General features: G+C 43.3%; 1 protein-coding gene across 37 annotated transcripts in view; it reads left to right on the forward strand.

Annotated features, from left to right (window-relative positions):
* The window catches only part of LRRC8D (leucine rich repeat containing 8 VRAC subunit D), a 132,515-nt gene that overhangs the window by 67,479 nt on the left and 47,231 nt on the right, over positions 1–17,805 (forward strand). The window lies entirely within an intron of this gene.

Raw genomic sequence — 17,805 nt, forward strand, 5'->3', positions numbered from 1 at the left:
AAAAAGCAGAGATACTACTTTGGCGACAAAGGTCCATCTAGTCAAAGCTATGGTTTTTCCGGTAGTCATGCACAGATATGAGAGTTGGACTGTAAAGAAGGCTGAGTGCTGAAGAACTGATGCCTTCAAATTGTGGTGCTGGAGAAGACTCTCAGAGTAACTTGGACTGAAAGGAGATCAAGCCAGTCAATCCTAAAGGAAATCAACCCTGAATATTCATTGGAAGGACTGGTGCTGAAGCTGAAGCTCCAATACTTTGGCTACCTAATGCAAAGAGCTGACTCATTGGAAAAAAACACTGATGCTGGGAAAGATTAAGGGCAGGAGGAGAAGGGGACAACAGAGGATAAGATGGTTGGATGGCATCATGGACTCAATGAATATGAGTTTGAGCAAACTCCAGGAGATAGTGAAGGACAGGGAAGCCTGACGTGCTGCAGTTCATGGGGTTGCAAAGAGTCAGACACGACTGAGCAACTGAACAACCACAAAGGAATGAGTGCAGACATCTCTTTCGGGAGTTTTCTTGCAAAGGGGATCAGAGGAGTGAAGTAGAACCCAGAGGAGGATGTGGGGTGAAGGAAGGTGGTTGTTTTTTTTTTTAATATAAGCAAACTCTAGTGTGCCGTTTGCTGACAGGTGGTACCCAGTGTTGAGGGGAAGCCGGGTGATGAAGGAGAGGAAGAGACCGCTGCTGGAGGGATGGTGGTGCAGAAGTTAAACAAAGTGGGATCTAGAAGACAGATGTAGGAGTTGCTGTAAATAGGGGCAGATAGTTCCTCCACAGAAACAGAAAGACTGAGAGCTGGGGCATCAGTGCAGGGAGGTTGGGGAAAGTGGAAGTGTGTGGAAACTTCTGTTTCTTGGTGAAACACAAGGCACATGGTTTTTCAGCTGCGGGAGGGCAGGAGGCTACTAAAGAGAGGGCAGCACATGTATGGGATAGTCACCTAGGATGGGGAAGCGGGATGGACTGGTACATCTAGTCAGATTGCCAAGGCTGGCCCAAGGCACCTGAGATAAGTTGTCATGAGTATAAAATAGATACTGTTGGTCTCCATGAGTATCTTTCTCCAGCCACATTTAGCAGCCTGGGTACAGGTGCAGAATGAGCAGAGATTAAGATTTGTAATGAGAGCTGTGGGTTTTCAGATGGGCAGGATGAAAGAGGGGTGAGGGGAGCAGAGGTGGAAATGAGGAAAGAAGGCAGTGTTTATAAATAGCAGGTGTGTGGAAAGAGAGGCTATGAGTGGCTGAGTGACCGTGAGAAAGTGTAGGATCCATGGAATTTAGTCCCAGTGGGATTAACAGATTATTAGAGTGAAATCGAAGGGAATGATTTGGAAAATTCAGAGTTTCCGAAGTGTAAAAGCTGAGTAGAACCTTGTGATTGATACAATGTGGGGAGTGAGGGAAAGAGTGAAGTCAGAGATGATGCTCAGAGCTTAGCTTGGGTTGACTTGATAATTGTGGTTTCCAAGCTCAGGTGTTCACAAGGCCAGGCAGGTAAGAATAGCAAAAAATAAGGAGTGGGCACCCAGCAGGCACGTGGTCCTTCTGAAGGGGGGCAGCTCAGCTGTAGTTATTACCCTGGGTGTGTGGATCCCAGACTACTAGACCTTTCAGTTTCGAAAAGGTAGAGTCAGAATTTTGCTCTGCCATTTCCCAGTTTATAAATGCTGACTACTGTTTGTTGTTGTTGTTAACTAAACAACAGTGGTAAATTGTAGTTAGACCTCCAGACCACCACGTTTTCCCTTGAGGATATTCTTGTCAGGGAAATAAAGTGAATGGAATTTTATCTGTACTTCACCTTATTCAAGAAAGAATTTGAAGCCACAGTGAGTGGAGGCAAATGAAGCCGTGAGTTGTGCCCTGCAGGCCCCGGCCACTAGTGCAGTTCCAAGAAGGGGCCTGGGGAGGTTGCAGGGGCCGACCAGCCTCTTGCTGATTGTGTGCTATCGCCCCAGGCCACAGGCCTTGCCCTCAGGCATGAATTCTTTGTGGTTTCCATCCCATTAACCTTGAACAGTTCCTCTAAACATTATATTTAGCTTCTGCTTTTCATTTCCAAACTGATAACTGAGCAGACTGGTCATTGGCCTTAATGAGCCTTAAGAGAGGCAAGGCCACGCAGGGGTACCCCCGGCTGTGAACTGTCTGGTCACTTCAAGCTTCTCCATGAGCTGTTCTCAAGTCTTAGTCCATGCCCTGCTTAGGTGGTAGAGTGACGTCTTGGGAGGGTTGGGTGCTAAGTTCTGCCCAACAGAGCAGCTGCCAGGGAGGACAAAGCGAGGCTGAAGTCTCGCTCCCATTGGAGTTGGGACCAGGACTTTTGTTTTTTGTCCTAAGCCTGTCCATAGTGTTTTCTCTGACGGTGCAGTGGGAGAGAATAGAAACCCAACAGTTGCTTGAGAGACAGGTTCCTCGAGGATAGTGGCTGTGGTCATTTGCTCAGTGTGTGTTATATTCCCATGTTGTGCCAAGCTCGGTCCTGAGCCCCAGGGACACAGAGGTGAACAGGGCAGACATCCCTGCTGTCATGGTGGTTTGTCTCTTGCTTCTTTCTTTCCCTTCACTCATTCATCCTCAGAATTACTGAGTGACTGCTGCATGCCAGGCACTGAGTTGGCTATTGGGAATGTAAAAATAGTAATGTCAGTCTGCTCAAGGGTAAGCAGACAAATGACGGTACATTTACATGTACTCTGTGATTGAGATAGCTTGAGAGTTCTGTGCATCACACATGGTGTCCAGTCATGAGGAAGGTGCTGAAGAGAAGGGCGCATTCCCTGCCCTCAGGCAGTGTACAGTCAACTCAGGAGAAGAGAAGCCACTGTATTGTACTTCTAGAAGCACATACCGCTATTTAAGTTTTTCAGTGTTTGATCATTTGTATCTCAGACTCCAGGTATCTTTGTATTCCCAGCAGAGTACCAGGTGCTTAAGTGCTGAATAAATGTTGGTTGAATTAACAAACAACAAAGTGTGTTGCAAGACAGAAATTAATGTCACTTTAGCAGAGAGCAAATTCATTTGAACCAGGCCTGGGACAGTAGGTGGCAGTTCCACAGAAGAAAAAAGGAGATGGTCAAAGGCATTCCAAACACCAAAAATGGCCCGAGCCACTCAATAAACCCGGGGAACCACAGGGAATTCTGTTTGGTGATGAGCACCAGGCTTGTGGGGAAATGTGGGGTTGTGAGAAAAGGTGGAGGGGCTATGTCAGGTAAATTTAGACTTCAGTTAGTAAGCAACAGAGTTCTTAAAGAGAACTTTCTTTAAGATGTTCCAGTGGGTACTTTCACAAATTAGCTTTGATGGCAGTGGGATGGGTGGGTGGATTTGGATTGGGGGATGGGGCATAACAGGACTTCTGTGGTGGCTCAGACAGTAAAGCGTCTGCGTACAATGCCGGAGACCCGGGTTCAATCCCTGGGTCGGGCCTGGAGAAGGAAATAGCAACCCACTCCAGTATTCTTGCCTGGAAAATCCCATGGACGGAGGAGCCTGGAAGGCTACAGTCTATGGGGTCGCAAAGAGTCGGACACGACTGAGTGACTTCACTTTCACTTTCACAGGATCAAAATAGGGATTTTTTTTTTCCAGGCGTCACTGAGATATGAGTTTTTTGTTGTTGCTGGTTTTTTGTTTGTTTGTTTTTTTTAATAATGGAGAGACCTAAACATGACTGGAGGGTAGGGAAAAGGGACCAATAGGAGAAGGGGAAGGCTTTCTGAGGTGCACGGTCAGTCTGAGAGGGTGAGATGAGTAGCATGCCTTTTGGAAACGTGGTCACTGCAGGGGTGGGACACCCTCAGCAAAGCCCCTGCTGGAGAGAGATGCTCCTGGCGGAGCTGGCCAAGGCTGCAGACTCTGGGCCTTCAGGGCCACTGTTAAAATGGTTCACCTTGGGGTTTCAGCTGGGCACAGGGATAAGAGAGGGAAACCAGAAGAGCTCATGCTACCTTACCCTCCATCCCCACCACCCCGTGCCCTTGTATGTTTCAAGGTGTCCTAACCTGTTGCACCACTAGTATAACTGGAATATTGACACCTGGGCAGAACATGTGGGACACTGAGCATTCATCTCTTAGGGCTTCAATTACCTCCTTTGTCAGATTAACCCGTCAGATCCTGGTCAGCACTAGCAGTCTGTGAATCCGTCACTGGAGACATCAGGGACTCGAGAAGACCTGGGTGCCTTCTGAAAGCCGGGCCAGCCACCCTCCGCCAGCATGCAGCTCAGAGAGGACATCCGGGCCTGGCAGAGTGTGGCTACTTTGATCTATTGCTTGCTTATTCATTGTTATTAACGCTTTGTAGGTAAAGTTTATAAGGAAGCGCATCAGCTAGTGTAGAGTGTTTCGTGCTAACGCTTTTCCCTCTGTCAGTGTTGAAGAAAGTAGGGCATGCTGTCTGAACAGCAGCTGGTTGTGCCGCAGCCTGTACCTAAATTTGCAGGTGGACCTTTCTGCAAGATTCTCAAACCCGTGAATGCATATTCTTGTGTGTTCTATATATCTTGCTATAAAGGAAAATGATCTCACAGTAAGCCTTAATAAGTTAGTCTTCAGGGTGGGCTGTAGATGAGGTAGACTCTGTGTAATGGAGCCCTTTCTATTTCCTGCCATTAGTAACTGAAGGAAAACACCCACATAATAATAAAAATAATACCTAACATCTGTTCAGCACTTGAGAGATCCCTGATGCTGTGTATATTCACATCCAAATATCAGAAATCATATACGTGATGTTCTACTGTAAATTGAAGAAAGAAAAGAGAGGAACTGGATATATAGGGGACTGTGTTAATTGAAGTAAGAATTTTGGTGGAGGGCAGGCTGCTTCTGTTTTCTTTCTTTTTTTTCATGCCTTGACAGGGGAAGCAGTAGTGTGGATAAGAATCATGAAATTAGACAAACGAGTTCAAATCCCAAGCTACTGAGTGTCTCTAAATCCCAACTTCTTGGTAAACTAGAATGAGAATTCCTCTTAGAGTTGGTATCACAGTGTTAAGGAGTTGGGTTTATAAAGCTTGCAAACACAGCCTGAACCAGAGAGGTACCTAGACGGATAATAAACACCAAGAACCCCTTACTTAGACTGTATATGCTGTTATAGCTGAACATCCCTCACCTTTGTCCTCTCTATTCACACGGTCACAGTTCCCACCTATGTCCTTCATCTCTCTCACCTGTGTGCCCTTTCTGCCTGGGTCCCCTTGGTACTATATTTGACCTCATCTCCAGCCGAGTGATGGCAGCCACCTCCCAGCCTATCTCCAGTGCCTCTCGTTCTTCCCATCCCCCCCACCACGATGTCCTCACCTCGTATCTCATGTACTATGGTGTGATTGCTTCCTAAAGCTCTGTTTCATCTTACTGTGAATTTGTGTTCTCTCTCCACTGCCTGCTAAGTAAAACCAAATTACCTGTGGAATTCAGCGTCCTTGGAAATCTAGCTCAACCGTAACATTTGACTTTATTTTGCAGGACTATTGAGTACGAACTTTTTGCTACAGTCACATCAGGCGGCCTAAGCTTAGATGTTCAGTGAACTCAGACCTTTGCTCAGATGCCTTTGCTCAGGCCATTTCTCCTGCCTGAAAAGCTGCATATAGCATTGTCTGCATTTTAAAGCCTGTGTGTATGTATGCATGTATCATTAGTCATGAAAGAAACATGAGGGCTTAGAAACTTATCTTTCATCTAAAACCTCATGAGGAACTTCATATCTTGACACACATCCCTCAGCTTTCCTGGGCCTTGATAATTTTCTGACAGCATTGGGATACATTAGCTTCATAATGGTATCACTACATCCTTGTAAGGTTAGTATGAGAGTATTGAACTGCTTCATGTCTTTGAGTTAGGGCATTGGAAAGAGCAAAAAGACAGTAAGCTTCTGGTTTATATGTACTAAAAAAATTTTTTTCTAAACTCCTCAGAGAATCCTTATTTTGCTATTGTTAGTATTTACTGTCTTCTTTTTCTGTTGTTGTTTTTGTTTGGTCCCTAAGTTGTGTCTGATTCTTTTGCCACCCCGTGGACGGTAGCCCACCAGGATCCTCTGTCCATAGGATTCTCCAGGAAAGAATACTGGAGTGGGTTGCCATTTCGTTCTCTAGGGAATCTTCTCTGGAGACAAGTGCTATTTTGCTTGGTCTTTACAATTGAAATTATTATTCTGGTTTGTTAAGACACTTTACCTCACTTTATAAGGAGAAGCTGAGAGGGGCATTAATGGGAGAATCTCTCCCATGTCACACCTCATCTGTGATGAATTCCATTAATCTTTGAAATTCTCTCCCCATCTTCTAGAGTCTAGTGCCTCATCCATGGCAGGTGATAGGAAATTAAATATCCCAAGATTTTCTCCTTTTGCCAATTCATCTGTGAAGAGTGGAAGAGACACCTTAAGATGGAAAACACTGTTCTTGAGAGGCACAGGCCAAGTAATAATTTGTAACTGCCTAAGAAATAGCAGTTGCAGTTAGAATTTTCTTTTTTTTTTTGGTCCAAATTTCTTCTTAAAGGTATAAGAAATGGGGGTAGGATCTAGTAGCTCTCGTAGTGTCGCCCACTCAGTAAAATTGCCCTTTGTCCAGTTAGATAAGTCGGCTTAAGTCGTAGTAACAATTAAGAGACTGCATTCATTTCTAAGGACATCTTTTTAGAAACTGTAAAGTCATCACTTGGTAATAAGTGATTTAAAATGGGGCGTAGGAGGAAACATTTTCTCTAGTTTTTATCTCAGAACATATGGTATATTCACAGCCCATAAATTCACAGTAACACAGCTCATTTAGTAAAAGGGAAAATGCTTATCAGGTTAACCAGGTCAAATCTAAATATGCATATACAGTATAGCTTCAGTGTAAAATGAAAACCATACATGTATTTATAGCAAAAAGCAGAGGGGAACACCACAGATGTATACAGTGGTCAGAACATTATGATTTGTTTCATTTCTTTTACTTCTTTTTCTGTGTCTGTATTGTCCAGCTTCTCTTTGGTGAGTGTTATTAACTTTATAAAGTCACTTTTTAAAGATTATGCTAAACAGTGACAGCTATGTACCAATTTGGTATTTAATTAAATTTTTTAAAAGAAGACAAATGAAGGGAAACGTGGCATAAAACGTGGGAGATAAGGGATTAAATACAACCTGTTGGATATAGTGATTGTTCACGGGGCCAGATTTAAAAGTCTCAGGTACCTGGACAAGTTACCAAGAAGCAAAGTCAGTCATCTGGGTAAATTAATCAATATATAAAAAGGGCTTAGAGCAATTCTTGGAATATGGTTATTTTCCTGTTATTATTTTCGTCATAATCACCCCTGAACATTAGCACATCTTATAACAGCTCGAATAAGTTATTGTCATTGTTTAGTTGCTAAGTTGTATCTGACTCTTTTGCGACTCCATGGACTGTAGGCTCCCAGGCTCCTCTGTCCATGGGATTTCCCAAGCAAGAATATTGGTGTGGGTTGCCATTTCCTGTCTAGGGGATCTTCTTGACCCAGGGATCATACCTGCGTCTTCTGCATTGCAGGTGGATTCTTTACCACTGAGCTACCAGGGAAGCCCTCGAATAAGTCACTGTTCCCGTGCTTAGTAGCTCAGTCATGTCTGACTCTTTGCAACCTCATGGACTGTAGCCTGCCAGGCTACTCTGTCCATGGGATTCTCCAGGCAAGAATACTGGAGTGGGTTGCCATTCCCTTCTCTAGGGAATCTTCCCGACCCAGGGGTTGAACCCAGGTCTCCCGCATTGCAGGTGGATTCTTTACTGTCTGAGCCACCAGTACTCACTAAATGATTGTTGGGTTAATTTTCCAAGACCTTTCACAACCCTGGTTCATCTAACAGTTTTGCCAGTTTGGCAGAACATGGCATGGCAGATGTGATCTGACAAGTGCAAAGATTAGAGGGTCCGTCTCCTCCTCTGTCCTGATCATTGTCCTTCTGGTAATGTTTGTTTGGGGCCATGTCTCATCTTTGATCATATTGAGCCCATTTATGAAAACATCTCAGTGTTTCTTATGGATGCAGTAGCTATTAAGCCAGTTCTCTAACCCTAATCCATGCTCTTGAATTAAATATTTAACTTGATCCCTGCTAAATCTAACCTATTTTATTTTGACCCAAGGTTCAGACTGTTGATATGTTTTTGTTACTAATTCTTATTCTGTTCCATTCTCTATCCTCTTTAGCTTTGTGCAATCAAAACTTTCTCTTCAACTATATTATTGATTTAAAATGTGGGACAGGACAGGAATAGGACATAGAGCCCTGGGCACCAGCATTCAAGACTTCCCTGTAGAAAAAGTGTAGGTTGGCATAGATGAACATCTAAGCCTCTCATTCTGTGCTGGCTTTTTCTTATATTACTTTTGATGCTAACAAAATTCATCTGTTTAGTTTTTTGGCTAATGACAGATAAGGAGCCACAAGTTGAAGAGGGAGAGAGAGTTCTTAGAGATGAGTGTACAGACCGTAGCCTGAAATAATGGTCTGATGCCTCCAGAGGAGACAGAAAGAGGAGGCCTGAGGGATACATGACATTCAGGGGGTTGGAGGATCTCAGGATGGAAGTTAACGTATGACAGAAGGATCCAACTGTGTTACACATTATGCAGTGAAGTCGCTGCAAGTCAAGTGAAGGGAGTAGATGAAAAGGGTACTGATCTACACTGGTTTGGATCTGAGTGGGGATTGTAAGACTAAAGGCAAAGGAGATGCGTGAAAGCACTTTATCAACTCAACTTGAAGAACATTACCCATGAGAGTGAGGGTAAGGTTAATGAATCTGAAACCACTATATGTATATTATATATATGTGTGTGTATGGGGAGGGAAGTGTTAGGCGCTCAATCATGTCCAATGCTTTGTGACCCCATGGACCGTAACCTACCAGACTCCTCTGTCTGTGGGATTTGCCAAGCAAGAATGCTGGAGTGGGTAGATGTTCTCCACCCTCAAGGAGGTGGATCATCCTTGCCACTCCCCCAGTGTGGGATTTGCAGGGTAACTTCCTCCAAAGAGTACAGTGTGGGAAAGAGGGAGAGAACTCACAAACACCATCTCAGCCAGTTGGTCACAGTTGATAACAACACAGTAACAAGTCACTGTAGTATTTCTACTTGATATGACGTCACGAAAATGGCACTTTACCTCTGGGGTGTTCCTCCCCCAGGCCCACAGTTCTAGTGTAATCCTGTAATCCTGAGAAAAAGGAGATAAATCCCAACTGAGGGGTATTCTGCAAATCTGTGACCAGCACTCCTCAAAACTGTCAAGGCACTAAAAACCAGGGAAGTCTGAGCAACAGTTACAACCAAGAGGAGCCTGAGGACACAATGCTGCTATCCTGGGTCAGAGAAAGAACATTACGTAAAAAAACAGGAAATCTGCAAAAAGCATAACCTTTAATGAATAATAATGTATTAATGTTGGTTCATTAGTTCTGACAAATGTAATACTAATGTAAGATATTAATAATAGGGAAAACTAAGTGTGAGTTATATTCTCACTCTTGGTAGCAGCCTCACAACATTTCTGCAGATCTGAAACTAATTTAAAATAAAGGGTTTATTTAAAGAAAGAAAAAGGTGGCAGGACTGCAGAAGCATTGCTAGAGTTCTTGCACACCACACCCCATGAGCCCTGGGGCCTTCCTGTTACAAAATCCCCGTGTTGATTGATGTTCTTTATGTTAGAGCTGAATCACCAAGCACAGGTTCAACTGTTCTCCACATACCACTGTAACTCAGAGTGGTTCTCACTACATTTTCTTGGTCAGAACCAACTTTCTGATATTTCTAGCCCTGGGTTCTGTATTCAGTCTGTTATCCATTCGATCTTTCTGTGATGTAGTTTGGCCTGCGGCTGCTGCTAAGTCGCTTCAGTCGTGTCCAGCTCTGTGCAACCCCATAGACGGCAGCCCACCAGGCTCCCCCGTCCCCAGGATTCTCCAGGCAAGAACACTGGAGTGGGTTGCCATTTCCTTCTCCAGTGCATGAAAGTGAAAATTCGAAGTGAAGTCGCTCAGTCGCGTCCGACTCCCTGCGACCCCATGGACTGCAGCCCACCAGGCTCCTGGAGTGGGGTGCCATTGCCTTCTCCAGTAGTTTGGCCTAGTAGTCCCCATAGTCAAAATTCAGATCTGAGGCAGCCTTTTCCTCACTTCTTTTATCTCCTGGAAGAATCTCTGGTTTATCCACTTTTTCTTAACATTTTATTGTGAGGCATTTTTAGAGTTAAGAAACTCACAGGGACTTCCGGGTCCAATGGTTAGGACTCTGAGCTTCCATTGCAGGGGACATGGGCTCCATCCCTGATTAGGGAACTAGGATCCCAAATGCCACATGGTATGGCCAAGAAAATTTTTTAAAAAAGAGAAGGTCAGAAAAATAATACAGAAGTTTCCCAAATACCCTGCACCCCGCTTCCCCTAATGTCAGTCTCATGAAATGCAGAACAATTGAAGAAGCCAGGAAATTAGCACTCATGCAATACGATTAATCTATAAACCTATTTGAGTGTTGCCAGTTTTTCTGTTGATGTTCTTTGTCTGCTTCAGGATCTAACCCTGTATCCCACATGGCACTCCTTACCCTCCTTCTGTGATAGCTTCTCAGTTTTCCGTTGTCTTTCATGACCTTGACACTTTTGAAGCATATTGGCTATGTTATTTCGTATGTTACCCTTCAGTTGGGTTTTCAGCTCTTATGATTGGATTGAGGTTATGCATTGTTGGCCAGAAAATCACAGGAGTGTGTTCTTCCCAGCCTATCATACCCAGGGGCTACGTGATGTTGATACATGTCATCACTGCAAATGTTAACTTCGATCTCTTCGTCAGAGTGGTGGCTACCAGGATTCTCCACTGTAAAATTACTACTTTTCTCTTTGTAATAAGTGTCTTATAGATACTTTGACACCATGCAGATATTCTGTTTCTCATCATACTTTTGCATATTTGCCATCCAGTCCATGATCTTGCCTGCAACTGTTAATTAGGTAGGGTTAGTCATAATGCCCAGTCTTGTTATGAATTGCTATATGCCTGGTGCTGTGCTAAGCTCTTAAGTTCACCTTTTCACAATACCCTCTGGATTAGATAGTTTGTCCCCAAGTGTTGTCTTTTCTGCAGAATCTTATCCAGCCTCTCTATGTAGACTGAATAACTCTCTTTTTCCTATAACTTAACAGTTTGCCCATCTGCCTCCATCCTTCCCCACCCTCTGTGCTAATTCTGGGCTTTCTCTCTCCAGCACTAGACCTTTGGTCTCTTATCCTTGCATCCCCAGTTCTGTGTGTAATACCAGTCACATCATAAGTGCTCAGAAACTTGAATGAAATAATGTGGTTTTAGAGCCTTTATAACCCTGGTTCATCCTCCCTGGCATATTGCATTGTTCTGTTTCACATGCTTGTAGTGACTGGTAGCTAAGCCATATAAAGTTCACAATCCATTAAAAATTGGACCTTTTTTTTACAGGCACTGCTGCTGTCAAGCCAGGTATACTGAACTCCATCGCTCTACTCTTGAATTTTTAAATTAAGTTCAAGGCTTTGGGCTGATCCCTATAAATACCATCTTGTTTGTTTAGCCTGTCTTTTCAACACTGGAGATCTTTCTAATACCTGATTCTGTTCTCTAGCCCATTTGCTATCTTTTCAGCTTTGTGCAGTCTAAGCATTTTTCCCCTTCTGAATGACTGATAGAGTGTGAGATAAGATAGGACCAAGTATACAGAGACATTGACATAACACTCTTCAGGTACAGTGGAAGACTTCTCTGAAAATAAAGTAGACTGTCTCTGGTGTTCCTTACTACAGAAAGGTAAAATTTGATAAGACCAAGTTGATTTTAAGTACGTGTCTTTTATGATCTTTCCATGATGTCTGTTTAATTTTTTTTTCATTCATTCATTAATGAAACATATACTTATTGAACATCTACTATATGACAGACACTGCTCTAACTTATAAGACTTTGATGTGAACAAAATATATGAGTTCCTGGTTTATGGATAAAAAGCAAACAGAAATGTAAGCAAGAACACATTTCAAATAGTTGTCAAAGCTATGAAGATGATAGAGTAGACTGGGAGCTTGTCAGGAAAGGCCTCAGTGAAGAGCTGAGAGTTGAGCCAGGATCTAAATGGTGAGAAAGGAGCTATGAGAAGATCTGGGGGAAGAATAGTTCTGTAGAGGGAAGAGCAAGTGTAGAAGTCCTGAGGCATGGATGATTTTGTCATACTCAAAGCACAGAAGGTCAGTCAGTAAGCTAGAACAATGTTATAACTTCCAGTTACTTGAAAGATGGATTTACTCCTTTTTTCCCCCTAGAAATCATCTAATTTTGTGCTTAAAATTTGATCTTGTTTGCTCAGCTAGACTGGAAAAAAGTTTGAACAGAATTGCAAGAAGAGAATTAGTGCCTTTCCCCAGGAACAGAGTATCATCTGAAAATAAAAACACAACAAAATGTTGGAAATTATAGATGTTTGAGAGTTGGGAAGAATGCTCCTATCTTTCCAAATGCACATTTCTCCCTAGGGTAGGTACAATGACATTTCCTAAACAGAAAACCCACTGGACTATAATGGGTTATTGTTTTGAATGTATTAATATCTGTTGTAAAATACTGCGTAGAAATATGCACTTGGCTTTTAGACTGTGGATGTTTTGATGATTGCAGGCTTGATATAAATCAAGTAATATAAGTTGTTTTCTTAGTCTTTTCAGTAGAGCATAATGAAAAAAAAAATTTATTGGATATATATCTGGAGTACTTTCTTGGTTTGTTGTGTTTTGATATTTGCAAATAATTGGTTTTTTGAGTTTTTGATAAATTCTTTCCAAATGAACTTCAGATTAATATGTGCTTAATGTTCCTTCATAACTCTCAGCAGAGCAGTATTTGTGGGGAGCAGAGGGTTCCGTATCTCCATGTCATCTCACTACTTATCCGCTCTTTGTCCCAGAATAAGCCAAGTATATAGCATCCTCAGCACTGATGGCCAAAAGTATGAGAGGAAACACTGAGACGATGAATGGAATGTGGAGTCCAAAATGTCTGGGTCTTGTTTATCTCTGAGTGTTAGCTTTCAGAACATAGGAAATTCAAATAGTCCCTTATCCCTTATCTTGAACATTCTTTTAGATAGAAATTTAAAGAGATGTTAGTTAATTGCTTTTAGTCAATTGGACAGAGTCAGATTCTTTGGGGTTCAGAGGTAGTTAGTATAATTAATGACGCTTCCCTGGTGGCTCAGACAGTAAAGAATCCACCTGCAGTGTGGGAGACCCGGGTTTGATCCCTGGGTTGGGAAGATCCACTGGAGAAGAAAATGGCAATCCACTCCAGTATTCTTGCCTGGAGAATCCCCATGGACAGAGGAGCCTGGCGGGCTACAGTCCATGGGGGTCACAAAGAGTAGGATACAACTGAGCAGCTAAGCACATGGTATAGATGGGCTGAAAGTGAATTGAGAACAAGGTAAGCCAAGTTGAAAAAGTTCAGGTGCATCCTCAGTACAATATTAAGTAAGCTGAATGAGAGAAACATGGCTTACACTTAATCATTATTTGGATGCGAGTGACTTAAGTGTATTTTCACAAAGGCAGTCACAAGTCGCTGCTTAAAAAGTTGTCTCTTACCTTTCTCCAGGACACAAGGTGTTCTGTGTATTGTATTATATTATAGCTGAGGAAGCTCTTTGATTACATGTTAGGGAAGGTTCTGTCGAGCTCAGAAAGAACCCTGCAAGGACTTCCCTGGTGGTTCAGTGGTTTAAGACAGCATGCTTCCAATGCAGGGAGTGTGGGTTGGATCCCTGGTCCATGAACTAAGATCCCACATGCTGTGTAGCACAACCAAAAAAAAAAAGAAACCTGCATTGGCAAAAACAGCAGCCGTATTCCCTGCTACAAGCTCATGTTCTTTCTCTGTGAGCCCCAGGACCCGAATATGTCCTCCTCGCTGCCCACCCATCCTCAGCGCACAGGTGGGTTTTCAGTGAACAGCGTCAACTGACTCCTGCACCTGCTTTGTCTGAGGACAGATAGGCATGCTGGATAATTAATAGCTACATGTGTGATAGTATAGTGAAAATGTTTAAGAAACCAAATTATTACATGTACCTAAAATGATAGCCAAATACTTCAGGAGCATATGTAGACTTTTTACATTCCTACTCCTGAAAGCTAAGCCTACTATATCCATAAATTATGAAGTCTGTTAGATGATAATTTCATTTTTTTTTTTGTTTTCTTACTTGACAAGAGTTTTAAATCTCTGAGTATTTACCCACTTGACAGACTTGGTGTATTTTCTTCAAGTGATTATTACAGGCAGACAGCTTAGAAAAAATTCATAGCTACATGGTTTTATCCCAGATATCTTTTAAATTTCCAAGGCAGCTTAGGTTAGCCATGAGCAAGCTCAGAAGACTATATATAAATATATGTATTAAATAGAAAGTTTTTTTATGTAGTACATGTATCTTCTAAGAAGCATATCTGCTGACTTGACATTTTTATATAAAGCTGTATCTCTTCATTGTTTCTTTGACTTATCTTGAGTTTCTATCTTGTATTTTACTTTGATGTGCACAGGTTTAAGCTGCATAATCTTAGATCAGGTTGTCTAATGCCATCATTAGAAGGGAAAGGAGAGATCCAGAAGATGTGTGTGACTAGCCTGAGTCACATGGCTAGTGGCCGAGCAGGACCTAAAGCCCAGGTCTCCTAATTCCCCCCTTGTTTCATGCAGGCTGATAGAAAAGTCACACCCTGGGGCTTGGAGAGAGAGAGCTATGAAGAAGGACACAGGGTGGGGCAAGCTCCTGTATGAGGATCAGGTTTTACCTCTCCAGGAGGCCAGAGATGGCAGGAACTAAGCAGGGTGGTCAGGACCCTCACCAGGTATTAATAGATCAGCATATAGGACTGAGTCCAGTCTAGGAACGGAAAATTGCCATACCATGGTAGTGATAATAATTACTCATTTACTTTTTGGATATCTATTATGTGCTAGATGTTGGGCTATGCATTTTATTGTAACATTATTTTTCATAGTAACTTCTGTAGAAAGGCAGTATGTTCCCATTTTCACAGAGGAGGGTGCTGATACTCAGAGTTAAATGGCATGCGCAAGGTCACATAACTCATCTGGGAGAGAATGCCATGATTTGAACCTGTCTACCTTAGCCAGATCACTTGGATTTCTGCAGTTTAATTCTGGTAAGCCAGAATCACAAATAAAAAAGGGCTGGATGGGGCTTCCCTGATGGCTCAGTGGTAAAGAATCCTCCTGCCCATGTCGGAGACACGGGTTCGATCCCCGATCTGGGAAGATTCCACATGCAGTGGAGCAGCTGAGCTCATGTGCCACAGCTATTGAGCCTGTGCTCCAGAGCCCAGGAGCCGCAACTGTTGAGCCCATGTGTTGCTACTGAAGCCCATGTGCCCTCGAGCCAGTGCTCTGCAACAAGAGAAGCCCCTACAATGAGAAGCCTGCACACTGCAGCTAAAGAGTAGCCCCCACTCGCCACAGCTAGAGGAAAACATGGCAGCGTTAAAGACCCAGCACAACCAAAAATGAATAAGTAAATGATTTTTCAAAGATGGGTTTGGCAAACGTGACAGGTTAGACATGGCGGAAGTACAGCATGGTGTGTGCCCAGTCCTGAAGGCTTACAGCAAAGGAACAGCATTTCTGGGCTGTAATAAATGAAGGTCACCTTTCCTTGCACAGTGGCTAACAGAAGGAGTTCCTACCTAATTCTCACACTTACCCCTGAGGAACTAAATAAAAATGACTCATTGCCTCCAAAATGTGACTGAACCTCTCTATATGGTTTAGTGCCCATAGGCAACTGTTAATTGGGAAGGAAAATCTTGGGCTCCTAGAACTTGTAAAACATTTCACATGAGCCAGTAAGCAGTTTATGGTATACCACATTCACTGTACCAGAATCTGCTGGTGCTATGGAAGCAAGGTGACCACAAACATTGCTAAATTTTAAATTGTTCAGAGGAGGAGAGCTGAGATGGTGAAGAATGGAAAAACCCTACCTTGATGAGGACTCACTAAATATTTGTGGGTTGCTACACCTCATGGATGTTTAGCCTGAAAAAGGAGATCTTTGGGGGAAAACCTGTAGTCTCCTTTTATGGGGAAGGGAAGGAAAGAATTCACTGAGCATCTTACAGTGATCCAGATATTAGGTGCTTTCTGATCCTCACTAGTCCCACAGAGGTAACACTCCCATTTCCTGTAAATAAGGAAATTGAAGCTTGGAGGGAGATCATTTGCTGTGGGTCACCTAGCTAATTGCTGTTGTTGTTTAGTCACTAAGTCGTATCTGATTCTTTTGTGAAGCTAGGACTGTAGCCTACCAGGCTCTTCTGTCCATGAGATTTTCCAGGCATGAATACTGGAGTGGGTTGCCATTTCCTTCTCCAGGGGATCTTCCCGACCCAGGGATTGAACCTGTGTCTCCTGCATTGCAGGCAGTTCTTTACCACTGAGCCACCTAGGAAGCCCCACTCAGCTAGTAATGAATTCAAACCCTGTTGTCCTTGAATCCAAAGTCAAGTGGAAGAGGTGTGTGTACATGCTAAGTCACTTCAGTCATGTCCAGCTCTTTGTGACCCTATGGACCATAGCCCTCCAGACTCCTCTGTCCATGGGATTCTCCAGGCAAGAATAATACTGGAGTGGGTTGCCATTTCCCGCTCCAAGTGAAAGAGGAGTTAGACTAAACCTGAGTGGCCTCAGCAACAAAGCTGGAACTAGTAAGTATATACCATAATGTGGTCAGTTTTGTGGGCTTCCCAGCTGGTGCTAATGGCAAAGAACCCACTTGCCCATGCAGGAGATGCAAGAGATGTGGGTTTGATTCAAGGGTTGGGAAGATCCCTTGAAGGAGGGCATGGCAACCCACTCCAGTATTCTTGCCTGGAGAATCCAATGGACAGAGGAGCCTGGAGGGCTACAGCCTATGGGGTCACAAAAAGTCAGACGTGACTGAAGTGACTTGGCATGCACGCATGAGGTTAATTTCACAGGTTAATCCAAAACACTTTCTCATAACAAGCACTGTTCCTTCCCCAAATAAAACAAAGTGCCTTAAACACACACACAAAGAACTTTACTGAGATATAATTTATAAAGTATAACATTCATATATTCTAAGTAACAATTCCAAAGTGCCTTTTAAGGTTGCCAGTTTCCTAATGTTGAAATTGCGTAAGTAGAAGAGGCTGGAAAATCTCTTAGTCAAGGATAGAGTAAGAGGAACGTCCTGCTTTCATCTCTAGAAAAGCTGGTTTTAAATAACTTAAAAGTGGTGCCACTACCCCCAGAGTGCTGAGCAGCTGTTCACTTAGGTGTTTTAAACTTTGATGAATACATGGCAGTGGAAGGGCTCAGAAGATGCTCCAGTTGTGCCTGTCACTGTAACTTTGGCTGCACGCTAGAATTACAGGGAGATTTTGAACACTCCAGGGGCAGATTGGAGGGCCACACCCCAGAACCAGCTAAGTGAGCACCTGCGGGGTGTGGCTCGGCGTCAGATACCTGCTAGAGGCAGCTGTGCTGAAAGCTGCTTCCTCAGTGGAGAGCCTCAAGCGCTCCCAGAGGGTCATGAAGAGTCAAAGACCCAAACCAACCCCATCCTGCCAGCTGCCCTCGGTTTCTGCATGTTGTTCCTTCTCTGCGCCCTGATGGTGAATCAGCCACATCCGAGTCACTTCTTGTTGGGCAACAGCTGCTGCTGTCCC

This window comes from Ovis canadensis, chromosome 1, assembly GCF_042477335.2.
Source record: "Ovis canadensis isolate MfBH-ARS-UI-01 breed Bighorn chromosome 1, ARS-UI_OviCan_v2, whole genome shotgun sequence".
NCBI lineage: Eukaryota > Metazoa > Chordata > Mammalia > Artiodactyla > Bovidae > Ovis > Ovis canadensis.